Below are 16,460 nucleotides of genomic sequence, written 5' to 3'. Positions count from 1 at the left end.
AAAGAAAGTTCAGTGGACAGCAAGCTGTCAGAAAGCATTCAATGACCTAAAGCAGGCCATGTGCACAGCACCTATCCTCAAGAGTCCAGATTACTCCAAGCCATTCATTGTCCAAACAGATGCTTCTGAGTTGGGTGTGGGAGCTGTTCTGTCTCAACTGAATTTTGATGGTAATGATCAGCCTATTGCTTTCATTAGTAGGAGGTTGACACCCAGAGAGAAAAATTGGTCAGCTATTGAGAGGGAGGCCTTTGCTGTGGTCTGGGCCCTGAAGAAGCTGAGGGCCTACTTGTTTGGCACTCACTTCACCATTCAGACAGACCATAAGCCCCTCTTGTGGCTAAATCAGATGAAGGGTGAAAACCCCAAACTGCTTAGGTGGTCCATTTCCCTACAGGGGATGGATTTTACAGTGGAGCATAGACCTGGGACTGATCACAGCAATGCTGATGGGCTCTCCAGGTATTTCCACTTAGAGCAAGAAGACTCACCTGGTCAAGGTTAGTTTATTGTCCCAAAGTTTGGGGGGGGGTCATGTAGGAGAGTAGGGTCTGCAATCCTATGATCACCCAGATTTTTGCTTTTTGCTGCACTGGTTTACGACTTTCCCTGGCTGTGGGCCTGCTAATCAGACCCACAGCCTAGCTGTTCTCTCTATCCAAATTGTACCCAGGTACTGAATTGGCACTGGGCCCTCTCCAAGTCCCTGTACCCAGGGCTGAGGTGCACCCAGAAGTCTCCCAGGGGCTGAAGCATGTATTATGCCACCCCTGGATTGACTAACTAAAACTGACACAACTGGCTGCACGACAGCTGGGGCAAGGTGGTGTACTCACCCTTTGCTTTAGATATAGTATACCTATATCTAACCCTAAAATGGACACACAGATCTCCTATCAGTCACTCCTATGGCAGGCCTTAACAATCCTGAAGGCAGAGTGCTTGGAATCGTGTGAGATGGTGCTCTGGCATGAGCTGAGCCTGTCTGCGGCTTTCGGGATCCATCCCTTAGCCGTTTCCATGATATCGCATACCATATACTCTTAAGTGCATTATAATCCTCGCGGTTATGTGCCAACTCTGGTATCGCTTTATCAAAACATGTCGAGTAAGGTGTCATACGAATTGGAATACTAACCCCTCGCCAGTTCTGGCGACGGGGTTAGCATTCCACCCTTCTAGAGGGACACGACATGCCTGTAACCTATAACCCGGTTAAAAGTCAGACAGAGCCTTAGCATCCACAAAATGGATGCTGCCACCGAGACACAAGTCTGCCCTCCTGCTGCTGGGAGTCCTCCCAGAGCAGGAGATAAGGACAAAGGGTTTCCTGCCAGGGGCGGTGCCAGCACCGTCCCAGACAGGGTTTTGTGTATTGTAGGTAGGCAGGGCTTTAGAGGAAGGTGACTGCAAGTAGCACCCCGGTGCTCACTGTGCATAGGCCGGCTTGAACCAGTTCCAGGGTCACTCCAGACCCTGTGCTGGGGAAAAGCCCGCCAAGGAAGTGGGTGTAACCACCCCCCTCCTAGTCCCACCCATAGGGCAGGACTTAGTCGCGTGCCAGCCCCTTTTTACAGGATAAAGGTAGAGACTGGCCCCCTTCCAGATCAGATCATCTTTGAATCCTGAAACTACTTTCTGCGAAAGGAACTCAAGACTTCTTCCTAAGATTTCTCCCTTGTGACTAAGGAGTAGTCACCCTGCACCCGCAGGCACCATCTACAGAACACTGCGGTCTGCTGCACGTCCTTCCTCCGGAATCCGACTGCCCAGCTCGACGAGACCCGGCTTCCCTGGCACCTCTGACCTCTACCCACCTCTACAGCACAGCTGAGAACCGTGGGTGCGACGAGACCTCGAGGGACCGGCCATCGCCAAGACTGCACGACTTCTGCACAGCAAGCCCGCCGAGTATTCCACTGGTGAGTGCTTTGGGGTCCGAGAAGCCCCCACCCTGAGCAGCTCCAGCACCGAAGAGCAGCCCCCCAGCATCTCCACGATCTGCGTGGGGCCCTTCTGCTTTCCGCTGCTCACCGCGTTGTTTGGCTACTAGCCCGTTGGCTTGTGGCCTCCCTGACGACGCCCGACGACATTTCTGCTGCTGGTCTGGTTGCTCCAGACTGGCCCTTGCTCCCTCCCAGAAGAGGAGCACCCTGGACCCTCCTGGTCCACTCAAGACGCCATTTTGAGTCCACCGCGTGGGCTTGAATTAGCCAAGGCTTGTTGCCCAATCCTGGGTAACTTCGACGCCAACGACTTCATCCTCCGTGGGACAGCTCGCACCTCCATCCTGGTCGCCGACAACGCCTCCTGGTCCGAGAGACTGCAGAGCCCAGCAGCGCCCACTCACCTGACTGCGGTGACTTCGCCCGGTGCCATCCTGGTGCCCACTTAATCACTGGCTAGTGATTCAAGAACTTGGTCCCCTCTGCTTTCAGGTTTCTTCTTCCTTGATCCAGGCTTGGATCCATCGAACTTTCCTTCACTGGTCGCCTGCCAGCAACTTCTTCCTTCCAGGCTCCCGGTCCGGCAACGAGATCCCCGACGTCTTTTCAGGCCTATGCAGCTGCAGCCCCTGGGCTAGGTAACTTCGGCACTCCGGTGTCCCAGCATAGCCTCACTATCCAAGGGTCAGGATCCACTGTCGTTTTCTTCCTACCAGGTCGGGTTCGCCCGTGAACACTAACTTTGCCTTTACTAGCCTCCATAGACTTTGTCCCGCATCCCGCGTGAGAGTGCACACTCTGCACCCGAGTCCCCTGGGCCTCCTAGTAGTAATCTAACGATTCCCTAGTCCAGTCCTAGCGATTCCAAAGCCTATTAGAACTGTTACTTACCTGCTAGTAATTCGCATTCCACTTTTAGTGTATATGGTTTTTCGTGCCCCTCGGGCATTTGTGTAACGTGCTAACTTAAAAGTATTTTCGTAAGAGTTTTGTTGTGTGCTTAGCACCCTGTCCTCATAAAGAGTACAGGGTTGTTGTGATCCTAATAAATACATTGTTTATTTTCATAACACTTGTGTGGTGTCCTTTCACTGGGTGTTCAAGGGGTAATGTGATGGTAAAACAGCTGGCTTAACACGCCCTCTAGAGTCTTAGCCTTAGACTGCTCGTATCCATGCTACTAGGATAGCTGGTCTATAAGGTTGACTTACAACCAATCATCAATAAGGGTTGTTTGGACTGATATATAGTGATCACTAGAATAGTGAGCACTGCACATCAGGCCAACTTCTCACATACCACATTTGTGATCATGACAGGCACAGCAATAACAATTTCTGACATCACCAGTGATGGTACCACAGACTACATGTGGGTTGGCCCTGGCACAAAACAATGGCACACCTGTAGACTTGCCACACATTGACATCCCCACAATGACGTCACAGACATGTGTATGCATGTCAAAGGCACGTTCCCACATGTAGCACAGACAGCCTTGATTGTGCAACATACACCTCATGTGTGGATCTGCATCCACAGGCCCCAATCTTTGTGCTACATCATGCCAATACATAAATACACAGTCCATGAGGTCATGCACCTCTGACTAGACTTGCATAGGCTGGACAAGGACACATGAGAGGGCAATCCATCAGGCAAACATCACACAGCAACAAATTCATGGTGCATCCATCACATCATCACATGTGGTTGCACATACCATGCACCGACTCACATCCACCCTCCTCCTGTAACCAATACTGGGGACACGCATTCACTCTGTGCGGTCTTGTTACCTGATCACCTCCGCTGAATCCTGTCTCTGCACTGTATCTCTGTTGGTTTACACTGTGTGGAAGTGGCGGTTGTGGCACTTGACTTTGCTGATTTACTATCTGCTGTTGTTGCGGTTGCTGTTGGTTTACCTCATACTGCACCTGTGGATTCAATGAGGGGTTTTCTGGATGAACTCTTTTCTCCAATGCCCTAATATGCCGCAATTGTGACAGGGATATTTCTTTTTCAGTTCTTCAAAGTTTCCTACTAATTTTGGTTTTACAAAATTACCTTTTGGTTTTCCCTGATTTGCATCAGCGCTCTTATTATCTAATTGTGCTACCTGCTCTGCGACCTTTACCTGTGCCCACATAGCCTTTTCTTTTAATTTCTTTTGTTTCGCATCAATTTCTTCACTGCAATATTTGGCCTTTCTCAATACTTCATCAACTGTGCTCGACTGCCACCCTATTAGAGTGTGTCGGATCATGTCTCCGATCTCTGGTCTCAATCCATACACAAAGTTATATATAAAATGACTCATATCCTTCTCACTTAACTCTTCATATCCACTGTACTGTTCGAATACCAGCAACAGTCTCTCATAGAATGCATGTACAGTTTCTTTTGGCTCTTGGGTTGTCCTATATATTTTAACCCAGTCTGTCTCTTTTGGTGGAATTTTATTTTTTAAAAACACTAGCACTTCTTCATATTTACGCATCACATCTGGTGATGGAGCACCTGTCACTTTGTTTCGGGTGTACTCTTCTCTTGGCCACTCTACTGATAATTTACATTCAGTCCATAAATCTGCTGGCACAACTATGTCGAATAATCCATCCAAATCAACCCATAATACTTTTGAAACTTTCACAAATCGATCCACCTGTCGATACCATTCCACTAGCTTTTCTCTCAATCTAGGGAAATCATTTGTAAACGACAATATATCCTGTCTGCTCCAAGGAACATGTACATAACTTCCTCCAGGTATTTCTCGCATGGGAAATTAATTTGCAACTGCCTCTTTTTCCCTGACTGGAAACGCTAAAGTAGATTTATCACTAATCTCCTCTTTCTTCTTTGCCCATTTAGCTCTCCATTTACCCACATCTCCCCATTTTCGCAACATCACAATTAACTCTTTTATCTGTGTTAATCTTCCAGCAGTGTTCATGTTCTCAATGTCTTTTTATGAAAAATCTACTCTATATGATTTCTGCAATGTTTTATTCTTCGAAAATTCTACTCCAAGTTCATTTGCCAATACCCCCAATTGATCATGCACTGTCTTTGCCTTCCACGTTATGCTTTTACACATAAACATAAGTTCATCATCTTGGTACGTTTTCAATTTATCGGTTCCAATTGTTCCAATTATTAATTCTTCCATGTCTATTTTTAACCTGGCTACATTCAATACTTTAGAATCAAGCTCTTTTAATTTTAAAGTTTTTAATCCAATCACTTAGTTCTTGGTCTGATGGTCCTACAGGGGTTTGCGTTAAATCTATTTTCTCTACGCTCCTTTCTGGTGTAGCAGAGTCAGATTCCGCTCCAGTTGCATATTTATAAGGTAAACCCTGATTAAGAGTTAAGTCAGGCGGATTTACATTGTTTACTCGTTTTACTGTTGAAAAATCTGGATAAATGTTTCTGTTCAGCTTTTGCAAGCCCTGCTGTAACGGATTGTTAAACTGGGTTCTTTTACTCTCTGATTTTCAAATACTGGAATTACAGGTCCTATTGTTACTGGGACTGTCACTGCTTTTATATTTTTCGTAAGCTCTTGTATCTTTTCTGTTAATTCATTTGTGGTTCGTATATACTCTGCAGTACTGGCTTGTTCCTCAACTCGTTTTTCAGCTCTTTTTACACTCTCTTGTTCATGACTCTGATTAGGGGTACCAAAAAGTCTTGACTCTACTATTGAGGTATTTGGGTTGTATCTCACTTCTACTCTTTCTGGCACATCTTTTAAATTTGAAAATTGTCTTGGAGTTTCATTATTTCTCTTATCAGCCAATGGGGCATTGGGTGTAATCCATAAAGAACCTGGTTGATATGGTGGCGATCTTCTATTTAATATTTCTTCTAATACAGCATCCTCTGGTTCACTGTCACCATAATCTTGTTTCCCTGTCTCTATATTTTTCCTCTTTTCTGTACATTTTCGCCCTTCAAAATCATCCACCAATCTCACTGGAAACATGCCATCACACATGTCAGCGTTGCTCCATCTACGCATTCTACTCTCATGTCTCCCCATAAATTTCGGAATCTACCTCTAGGTCTGACATGTACTTTCAATCTTTCGCCTTCTAATTCATGCATCTCATCCTCCCATTCAACTAAAGCTTCAAACTGAGTTGGTCTGGGTCTTGGGTCAAGATTCATAATTTTTTCCCTCAAATTTCTCAAAACTACCACATCAAAAGATCCTCCTTCCAGGAAAGCTACCACACCATTGTTTCTAATATAGCTCACCCAATTCTCTAACCAAACATACGTATGGTAACCATATTTTGACAACACGTATGAAGCAGGCGTTTTCGGCGGAGGAAGTAATTTTCCCTCTCTTGTGACTATCGCCTTATCTTTCACAAACACATTTTTCAATTTCTTAAACCATGAAGGTTTTTTCTTTTCTTCTCCGTAATAGTAATCAATTTTTCTGTAAATTCCCTGTCTTTTCAAAAGATCGCGTACTTCGCTGTTGCTGTTAAGTAACACCAACCTATCACAGTGTGGTTTACACTAACGCACCAATTAGAACTAGATACGTCTATGTAGTGCTTAACCAATAGCTTTCGCTGATTTCTGTGATGCACCAATCAGCCTTTTCTCTGTCTTGGTCACATGGTGCAATCCCAGCGCGACACTTTTGACGTCACCAGCGCTCCGGCTTCTGCAGCGCCGACTGACCCCTCCTTTACAGGGTTTTTCCAAGAAGCCGTATTTACAAGATATTTTACAAAATTCAGTTAGTAACTTACACAAAACAACTCCATTTGTCTGTTTCGCTAAACAAAAGTGATAGTTTTCTCAATCACACAGTATTCTGTATTTCCAGTAGACAACGCTTACCTCTTCTCTACCAGAGAATTTTACATTCGCCAATAAAGCAGCGCTTACCTCTACCTTTAGCCTTCTCACAAGCTCGGGTTAAGCTCTATTACTCTCCCAGCAGTAAGTTTTAAACCAGGATACGTAATGATCCCTATACTTGAAGGCTAAGATTTTATAGACTGTCCTCACTATACTTTTATTCTTTCACACGTAGTGTCCCTAAACAGTGATATACGACGATACCAGCGCAGTATACGACGATACTACTTCTTTGAAATAGACTATGCGATGTGCGACTTCATTGCCACACTTCCTCTGCCTGCAGAGAGAGTGACCAGCTTCACGCAATACTCGGAAGCCTTTTCAGGACTACATATAACGTAATACAAACTCAACAGATGTTAGTCATAATCCTGTATACAAAAACTCTTATATAGCACTTTGTACATAATCCTAGCTAATTTCTATAGCAACCACTACTCTGCTACCAGGCTTATAACTGATGCAGCGCTACTCCAAAAATAATTTGTGAAATCATATCACTTTTCCCTGAAACACCAGAATATACATTCACTCACCAGTGGGGCCCATATCACTGTGAGTTTCGTACACACAATTTCAATCTCACTCTTGGGATCAGTGAATCTCAATGGAGAGCTGCTGTATCATAGTGAAATGTCTAAATTAACTAAACGTTTATATTATATACATCTGCAGTTATTGAAAGTTTACCATGGTTTTATCAACAGAAAATATACATTTAGACATATCGCCATAAGGGTCGATGAGTCTGCTAGTAAGAAAATTAGGCGTAGGAAAACTCGAGACCAGCTATAATTTCCCATTTATCTAATTTTATTAGAGCAATTTAACATAACTAAAAGTTTCTTTTCTTTATTTATTCATTTTAATCTTTTAATGGCATTTAAAACGAAAGTTTTAGTTCAAACAGTTAATTTCATTTATTTTAGAAAATTTCATGAATAACGTTAACATTTTATGTTCAGAACACAAGTATTAGCAAAAGACAGATAGTTCCCAAAGTCCATTTTCCTAACTCCCTAACTAAAATCCCTCACTAAAGTGCCATTCCTGCAAAGAAAATCATAAGTCGAGAAAAAGGGTTCTTACATCACAGGAACATCAGTAATCCGGCAGCATTTCTGGAGGAAATTAGGAAGACGTTTTTTACTCAGTAAAATGAGCACTTTTTATACCTTTTTCACTAGCTCTATCTATCTAAAAGAGTAACTTTTAAAGAAAAGTCGAGTCCTCATTGGTCAGTTCAGGGGTGGATGAGCATAACCTCATCTCCACATTATACAATTTCTTCCTGTCAGGGTTTTTTATAATGCCCCCATTGTCTCTCCAAGTCCGGCCCAGTCGAGTTTCCTAAACTCGCAACTTCAAGTAAAATTCACACGTTCAGAACCATTGCTCTCATCATTTGGCAGCCATCTAGACTTCCAGGCCACAGCGGCCTTGAACTGCCTTCCGCACAGGCCCGAGCAGCTCGCATTCATTCTCATCTCTTCGGCTGCGCATGCATTCTGTCTTTGGCTGTCACAGTAAACTAGTGACTCCATTTTGTCACAGGCCTCTTGAGTCAGAATGGGAACTATCATAGAAACAAACACAAATAAACGTTAAATTTTGAAAAATAGCCTTTCTGTTTACCTCCCCCCTTACTAAGGTTTTTCCTATTAGTAGTTACCTAGCAGATAAGCGACACTTATGCGTAATATACTCACTTTAGGTCCCGTTTTTGACCACAAATACATAAACAAAAGCACATTTAGGCTTCATTCCATTATATCAATGCAGCATATTAGTACCGGACACGACACAATTACATAGTTAGTTAATTATAATTGCAACATAAGCAGAGATTAGTTTCCCACGTGTGTATATGTCCAATTTTTTTATTATAGGTTGGTTATTCTCATGCACCACTCTATTAATTCAGATTACATGTTATCGAAGTGTGACTTCACAAGGGGTATACAACATTTTGTTTCTCCACCTTGCTCCATCACATCTGCATATCTATATAAATACATGCATACATATACATATATGCATACATATGCATGTTATGTACATGAAAGTTTGAAAAATACTAACAAAAGCAAAGCTAAAAAAACACCTAATTACAAACAGAATTGCTTTAACTTAAACGAGGGCGAGACCTATTGCATTTTCAATGCTTGTTTTAGGACTTGTGTCCTGTTTATTACCCTTTTTAGTGTCAAGAAGAGGTCTTTGCAGGTTCTTTAAACAACACATGGCTGACATTTTTCTTTTGGCAACTCTACTTTATATTCCTTTTCATGAAGTGCATTATCACACTACAGCAGTAAATGTAAAATACAAATGTAAGGAATTGTAGTGGCGCACTAGTTGTTGCACGTCACGTAAGGACGTGACGTGCGACGGCCATCTTGGGGAAATGATGCGCGCGCATCCCATTAGGAGGCGCGAGCAGAGACGGTTAACAGCGCCGGCTCGGCGCTCTTCAGGGAAGTTTAATTGTTAAAATAAACAAGCGTTTAACCTTACAACTGAGTCAGCGATTCATTGAAATACAGTATTCTACAGTGGCGACGAGGTCGGGAAGCGACCAGAACCTTCGAAAAAAACTGACCCAACGCGAGGGAACTCCGGGAGAGTCAGCAGAGCCCCAGCATATCTGGACCCTGGCACAGTAAGGAGCAGAGGGGCCATATGATCCTGGCAGCGCCAACAAGAGAGAGCCAGGACCCAGGCACCAGATAAGTTCCCATATCACCTGAAGAGCGTGGCAGAGCCCATAACTGCCCAGACCAGGAAGGCAACAGGAAAGTGGCACAGAGACCGCGTGCAGCCAAACAAAGCGCGCCAAATCCTACCCGCCCATCTACACGAGAGACAGCGCGCTGGCCGCCACAAAGCAGGGGGAGGGGGCTGACACCGAGAGTCCCCAGGCACAACACTGCAAAGAAGAGGCGGACAGCACCCCAGGCAGCCCCACCAGCAAAGGAGACAGAGCAACCACAGTCAAGGAAGAGAAGATGAGTACACCGGCGGGATATGCCATAGCACCGGTACAGTTCCTACCGAAACCAGGGGAACCACTGATGAAGTGGGAGGACTGGCGAGAATATTTAGATAACTTTATAGGGGTCCTGGAGGATGAGAATGAAGAGACCTTCAACGCAAAAAGGAAGAAACGCATACTACTACTCAATTTGGGGCAAGAAGGACTCAGAATCTACAAGAGCCTGGTGCCCAAACAAAGAGATAGCTCGGACGATGACGTGTATGCCCACGCCATCGACGACCTGAACGAACACTATCGACCCACCGTATGCGTATCAGTCGACAGATTCAATTTCCAGCAGAGGAAACAACGGGCTGGAGAATCGATTGAAGAATATGTAGCGGCCCTGAAGAAATTAGCGGTCACGTGCAGGTACGGAGCGTGGGAGGAGGAGTTTATCAAAGACCAAATAGTGATGCACACCTCCAGCACGAATGTCCAGGACAAGTTGTGGGCGAGTGGAGACACCACACTCAAAGACGTGATGGTCATCGTCAAGAGGGCAGAACTCGCACGCAGGTGCGCCGACGCTACCAAGAAGGACACGGCAACCAGCGCCATGGTAAACAAGATATGTGAAGAGGAACCTAGCAGGGACCAGAGGTACAAGGGCCCCACACAAAAAGGACCCATCAAATGGCAGGCCAACACAGGACGGCAAGGTAAACAAGCAGGCAATGACACCAAGAAAACGTGCTACAGGTGCGGAAGTTGGTCCCACGAAGCACATGATAGAAGATGTCCCGCCTTCAGGGCTAAGTGCTTGCACTGCGGCATCATCGGCCATTACGAGAAAGTGTGCCGGAAGAAAATGTCAAAAAACGTGGTGAAATACATCGACCAAGGGGAGGAAAACCAGGACGGGACCACAGAAGAAGATGTAGTCACTGTCTTATGCATATATGACCAAGTATTAAGCGTGGATGGAACAAGAACAACCAAACCAGTATTAGAAATGAAGATGGGCGGAATAACGATTAGTGTGGTGGCGGATACAGGCTCCCCCTACACTATAGTACAAAGAGCGGTGTGGGACGACACCTTCAGACCTAAGTTAGGACCAGAGTTGGAGAAACTGGACATCAGACCAGTCACATATAATGGTGATCGCATCCCAATGGTGGGCTTCCGGCTCCTGAAGTTCGAGTTCAGAGGCCGGTCAGCGTTCTGCAAGCTGTATGTCTCAGAGAGGGGACCGTCCGTGCTAGGATGGCTGGACCAGGGCGACCTGGGAATAAAATTGGACCCAGGAGGGAAAGAACAGATCCTGCTCACGGAACCGGAAGCGTGGCCCAATTTGACTAAGTGGAAAGAAGACTACCCAAAGGTGTTCGGAGGCACAGTGGGAAAACTGGACAGATTCCAACACAAGATTGTACTCAAGGAGGACGCCATTCCTGTCGCCCACAAAGTACGAAATGTACCCATAGCGGTAAAAGAGGCAGTCCAAACAGAGCTGCAAGACTTGGAGAAGAAAGGGATAATTGAACCCATTTCCTGTGCGGAATGGCTCGCACCGTTGGTGGTAGTCATGAAGCCCAACGGGAGGGTCAGGCTCTGTGTTGACCTGAGAGAACTAAATAAGAACATTGTCGTGGAGAAATTCCCCCTCCCAAGAATTGAGGAAATGTTGGCGAGGACCAAGGGGGTCAAATGGTACTCCACCATCGATTTGACCTCCGCTTACCACCAAATAGAATTGCACCCGGACAGCAGAAAACTCACATCATTCATCACCCCATTTGGTTGCTACCAGTTCCGCCGCATGCCGTTTGGACTGGCTTCGGCAGCTGCCGTGTTCCAGAAGCTAATGCACCAGCTATTTAGAGACATGACAGGCATCCAATATTTCCAAGATGACATTCTGGTAATGGGGCGAGACAAAAGGGACCATGATCAGAAGCTTGGAAAGGTACTGGAAACCCTGGAAATCAAAGGCCTCACAGCTGAGTGGACTAAATGCCGACTGGGCCTGGAGTCGGTGACCTATCTGGGTCATGAGATTGGGGTACAAGGCATCACACCTAAAGCAGAAAATGTAAAGGCAATCGCTGAAGCTCCGCCCCCCACCAACAAGGAGGAGGTTAGATCATTTTTGGGTATGGCGGAGTACTACAGTAAATTCGTGGTACACTTTGCTTCAAAGACACACCATATGAGGATGCTGACCAGGGAGAGCACCAGTTTCCAGTGGACACCAGAGGCACAAAGTGAGTTTGAAACAATCAAGAAGGACGTCACGGGAGCAGTGCCGCTAAAAGGATACGACCCACAAGGCGCCACGGTGCTCACAACCGACGCCAGTGACAAGGGCCTGGGCGCAGTGCTCATGCAAGATCGTGGACAAGGACAGATGGAGACGATCAGTTTCGCATCCCGGGCATTGACGGCCACTGAAGGCAAATACAGTGTAATCGAGAAGGAGATGTTGGCCGTGGTGTGGGCCATGACGAGGTTTCGGCAATTTCTATGGGGAACCCGATTCCTACTTAAAACAGACCACAAGCCGTTGGTGAAGGTGCTAACATCTAGTGGACATGCCAACGCCACAACCAGAATATCTAAAATGACCCTGAAACTACTCGAATTCAGATATGATGTGGAGTACATTCCAGGGAAACGGAACCGAGTAGCAGATTACCTGAGCAGGGCTGCAGCCATGGAGCAGGGGGAAGATGATCCCACAGACCAAAGAGAGTTGGTAGCCCTCGTGGAGGATCAGGAGAAATGCATCAGCTACCAGGAGTGGACAGAGGAATACGAGGAGGACAGCGTCATAAAAGAAGTGAAGACGCACATTGTCAAGGGCTGGCCAGAAAAGAAACACGTAAGCGAACATATCAAGCCATACTATGAAGTAAGGGAAGAACTGTCGGTAGGGGACAAAGGAGTGTTCACATATAGAGGAGATAAAGTGATTCCCCCAAGGAATCTCATCACCAGGTTACTGAACATGTTACACGAGGGCCACCTTGGCATAGGAAAATTGAAGTTAAGGACCAAACAAAACTACTGGTGGCCAGGCATGGACATAAGAGCAGAGAGGCACGTCAGAGAGTGCCCACAGTGCCAAGGAGCTGACAAGACGCTCAAACCCCTGCGTCCTGCGCTAGGACAGTTCGAACCCCGCAGAACCCGTGGGAAGAACTATCAATAGACATATTGGGACCCATCCTTGATGATCAGGGCACTCAGAAGTATGTATGTGTCCTCATGGATCGATACTCCAAATGGCCGGAAGTGAAGGTGGATGAGACTATGGACACTGAAAACATTCTGAAATTTTTGTCGGACACTTTTGTGAGAGAGGGCATCCCTAAGTCTATCCTGAGCGATAATGGCCCCCAATTCACTTCAGATAAGTGGAACAAATTTACGCAGAGGAATGGCATAACGATCAAACAGACGGCGATCTACCATCCAGCTGGAAATGGTTTGGTGGAACGATTTAACAGGGTTGTGATGGGTGCCGTACAAGCTGCGATTTCCTGCAACAAGGACTGGGAGAAAGCCATAGAGAACATGGTGTGGGCCTACAGGATCACTCCCACCGGAACTGGTTACAGTCCATTCCAGATTTTGAGAGGGCGTGAACCCTTCACGCATGACAACCGGATTTGGAAAGAGAAGGTTATCACCAGCGAATGGTCTCCTGCGGTGGTACGTGCCAATCTGGAAAAGGCACAGTCCATCTATACCAACCACTACAACAAACGGAAGAATGTAAAAGGGACAAGCTTGGAAAAGGGCGAGTGGGTAAGAGTAAAGTTGGCAACTCTACAGAAGAAGGGAGACAGTAAATACAGCAGGCCCATGCAAGTCAAGGAAGTGTACGACCGAGCGGCCCTGCTGAGTGACGGGAATGTGTGGTCCCAGGACCGCATGGCCAGGTGTAACAAGATCGTGCAATGGGAGCAAAATGGAACTGAATGGGAAGACATGGAAGACCCGCAGATAGGAAAAGAACAATGTACAAGTGAGCAGCAAGAAGGGGGAAGTGCCAGAGATGAACGACCGGAGGAAAGAAGCGAGAACAGTAACCTAGGAGCCGATATGGACCTACGAAGGAGGAGTATGGACATGGGCGCGGCTGCGCTGAGAGAAGAAGGAGGCATCGAGATATAGAGGCAAGGGGCCCCGGCGAACCCAGTCCGGGTGACCCGGAGCGGAAGATCTGTGGTGAGACCCTCCAGGTTTCGAGATTACAACATGGACAGCGAACTGTAAGTGTCTCATTCAATGTGTAGAAAAAGGGGAGATATGCAGTGGCGCACTAGTTGCATACATGCCAACAGACCCGATTCAGGCGGGAGACTACCGATTTTAAAAGCCAAAAATGGCTTTATTTTAGCTGTCTCCCGCCTGAAATTGCATTTTCTACAACAGAAGTCAATGGGGAATTTTCATTCTCCCGATTTTTTCTTTTAAATCTCCCACTTCCTGGTCCTTAAATGTTGGCATGTATGCTAGTTGTTGCACGTCACGTAAGGACGTGACGTGCGGCGGCCATCTTGGGGAAATGATGCGCGCACATCTCATTAGGAGGCGCAAGCAGAGACGGTTAACAGCGCCGGCTCGGCGCTCTTCAGGGAAGTTTAATTGTTAAAATAAACAAGCGTTTAACCTTACAACTGAGTCAGCGATTCATTGAAATACAGTATTCTACAGGAATAGGCAGAGTGGGGGCCCAGAGGGTACTGGAACCAGAAAATAACACTATGCCTTGGTAACCAGTTTACAAATGTATGTAAATTGTCTTTAAAAACCTGTGAAAAACGTGGGCGTGCCAGAGATAAGACTCCAGACACTGCACAAAACAGCGGAGTCCACAGCTGCTCGAGCTGCAGCAACCCAGGCTAAGACGATGAGTGGGGGCAGGGGGGGGGGCGGGCTGATGCTCCTTTAGCTCAATGGGCGTCGCGCGCCTGGGTCTCCCCGTTAATTTGCTGGCTCGCCCATCATGCATACATGCCAACATTTCAGAAGAGCAAAGAGGGAGATTTTTTTTTTAAAATCGGGAGAATGGGGCTTCAAATCGGGTTACTGGCGTGTATGGGCTTTGGAAGTGTGCTGCTGCAGGATTGGACATTTGAAACACAAATGTACGTTTTTTTTCTTACCTTTTACAAGCATGGAGCGCAATGGCAGGCTGAGAGGGTGATGCAAGTGTTGTCCCCCCCTCCCCCCCCCGCCCCTGTGTGACACCCCAGCCGAAAACAGCTTCCTGTGCACACACACGCCCCCCCCCTACTTCACAGGTCTTCAAAAGACTATTGCCTTGTTAATGACCCTTTGTTGTTTTTTCACCCCATCGAGAGCCCCTGCATGGCCACTTTGACTATTGCTGGAAAAATTAGCACTTCACACAAACGCCCTGTCAACAAACCCCGAGGAATCGGGTTTTTGCTTGCAGGAATCGGGAGGCGGGAGACTAGCCTTCAAATCGGTAGTCTCACGCCTGAATCGGGAGGGTTGGCATGTATGCATCATGTGCTCCATTACATTGTGTGCTCAAAGAGCATCGCCATGGATAGGAATGGAAATGCCTGGCCTCACAATGGCGCATCTTTTGACTTCGCTCCACCCACACAGGGTAGTCATACCGCCCACCTGACTTGAGCTTAGTTCTCCTGACGTCATTCCCTGGCTCTTTTCTGCTGGGCTCTCGTTGGCAGCCATTTTGTGTGTTGCCGGAGCAGAGCTAGTGTCGTCGCTCGATTGTCTGAGCAGGGACCCGCGGTAAGAGCGGGTGGCATGAAACGGGAGCCCTTTTTTTTTGTTTGCTGTTTTCCAAACTTCGGCCGTTCAAAATGTGTGATGCAGGGAACGAATAGAGTTTAATCGGGGCGATCTAATGCAAAGGTGGTGGTGAAGACGTGGTTAAAGTGTGTGGCAGGGGGAGTGTGAGTGGGCGTAATGGGCGCATCGTGAGTATGCCCAACAAGAACTAATGGAGTTTGAATCGCACGAGGTTTCATCAGGAAGCGGTAACAGCCGTGTTTTGGCAAACCTGGAGCGACAGCACTTGGAATGTGTAGTAATGGGATGAGAGCCATGGGTGCGGCATGAAGGGAGGTGCACGGTGGTGCAGGCAAGCAGGGCACAAAAAATCGGACGTATTATTTGTAACTAATTGGATATTGTGGGGAAATGAAGAACCTGCAAGCTGCTTTAGGGGAGCTTTCGTCCTGAATATGGTGCAAATGGCTCAGGGCCTAGTAGGGAGAACCTCGACAGCTTGATAGAAGCTTAGTTTTTCCAATTATACATGTCGTGAAATGATTTTGAAGGCTGCTGTTTTTTTTGTTTTGGGCCCTCTAGGTAACCTTTGCAGGTAATCGCTCTTCAATCCATGTGGTTGCTAATGTTTTTGTTCCTTAAAACGTTATCTATTTCTTTGCCGTACATTACACTTTTTTCCCCTGCTGGTTGGGAATTTTGCTTACTAATTCCGCAACGTAGGTGGTATTTTGACGGTTCAAGTTGTAAACACGGTCTTCGAGTATGTGCTTAACAAAGTGTAATATGTAACGGAACGTTTTGGTTCTCATTTATTCTGGAGTAAAATAACTATGGATACACCG

The 16,460-nt window shown here is 46.5% G+C and overlaps 1 protein-coding gene across 11 annotated transcripts in view; it reads left to right on the top strand.

Annotated features, from left to right (window-relative positions):
* Positions 1–15,477: 15,477 nt before the first annotated feature.
* LOC144768502 (copine-1-like) overlaps positions 15,478–16,460 on the top strand; it is an 854,409-nt gene continuing 853,426 nt past the window's right edge. For 2 of the 11 annotated variants that reach the window (XM_078652218.1, XM_078652221.1), the window contains exon 1: positions 15,478–15,615. The gene's annotated coding sequence lies outside the window, so the exon portion shown is untranslated. The remainder of the gene's footprint in view (positions 15,616–16,460) is intronic. The other 9 variants (XM_078652216.1, XM_078652219.1, XM_078652220.1 and 6 more) reach the window with 7 other exon arrangements.

The sequence above is a fragment of the Lissotriton helveticus genome, chromosome 7 (assembly GCF_964261635.1).
Source record: "Lissotriton helveticus chromosome 7, aLisHel1.1, whole genome shotgun sequence".
NCBI classification, from domain to species: domain Eukaryota; kingdom Metazoa; phylum Chordata; class Amphibia; order Caudata; family Salamandridae; genus Lissotriton; species Lissotriton helveticus.
The sequence above is the reverse complement of the archived record's forward strand: the minus strand, read 5'-3'. Positions and strand labels throughout refer to the sequence as shown.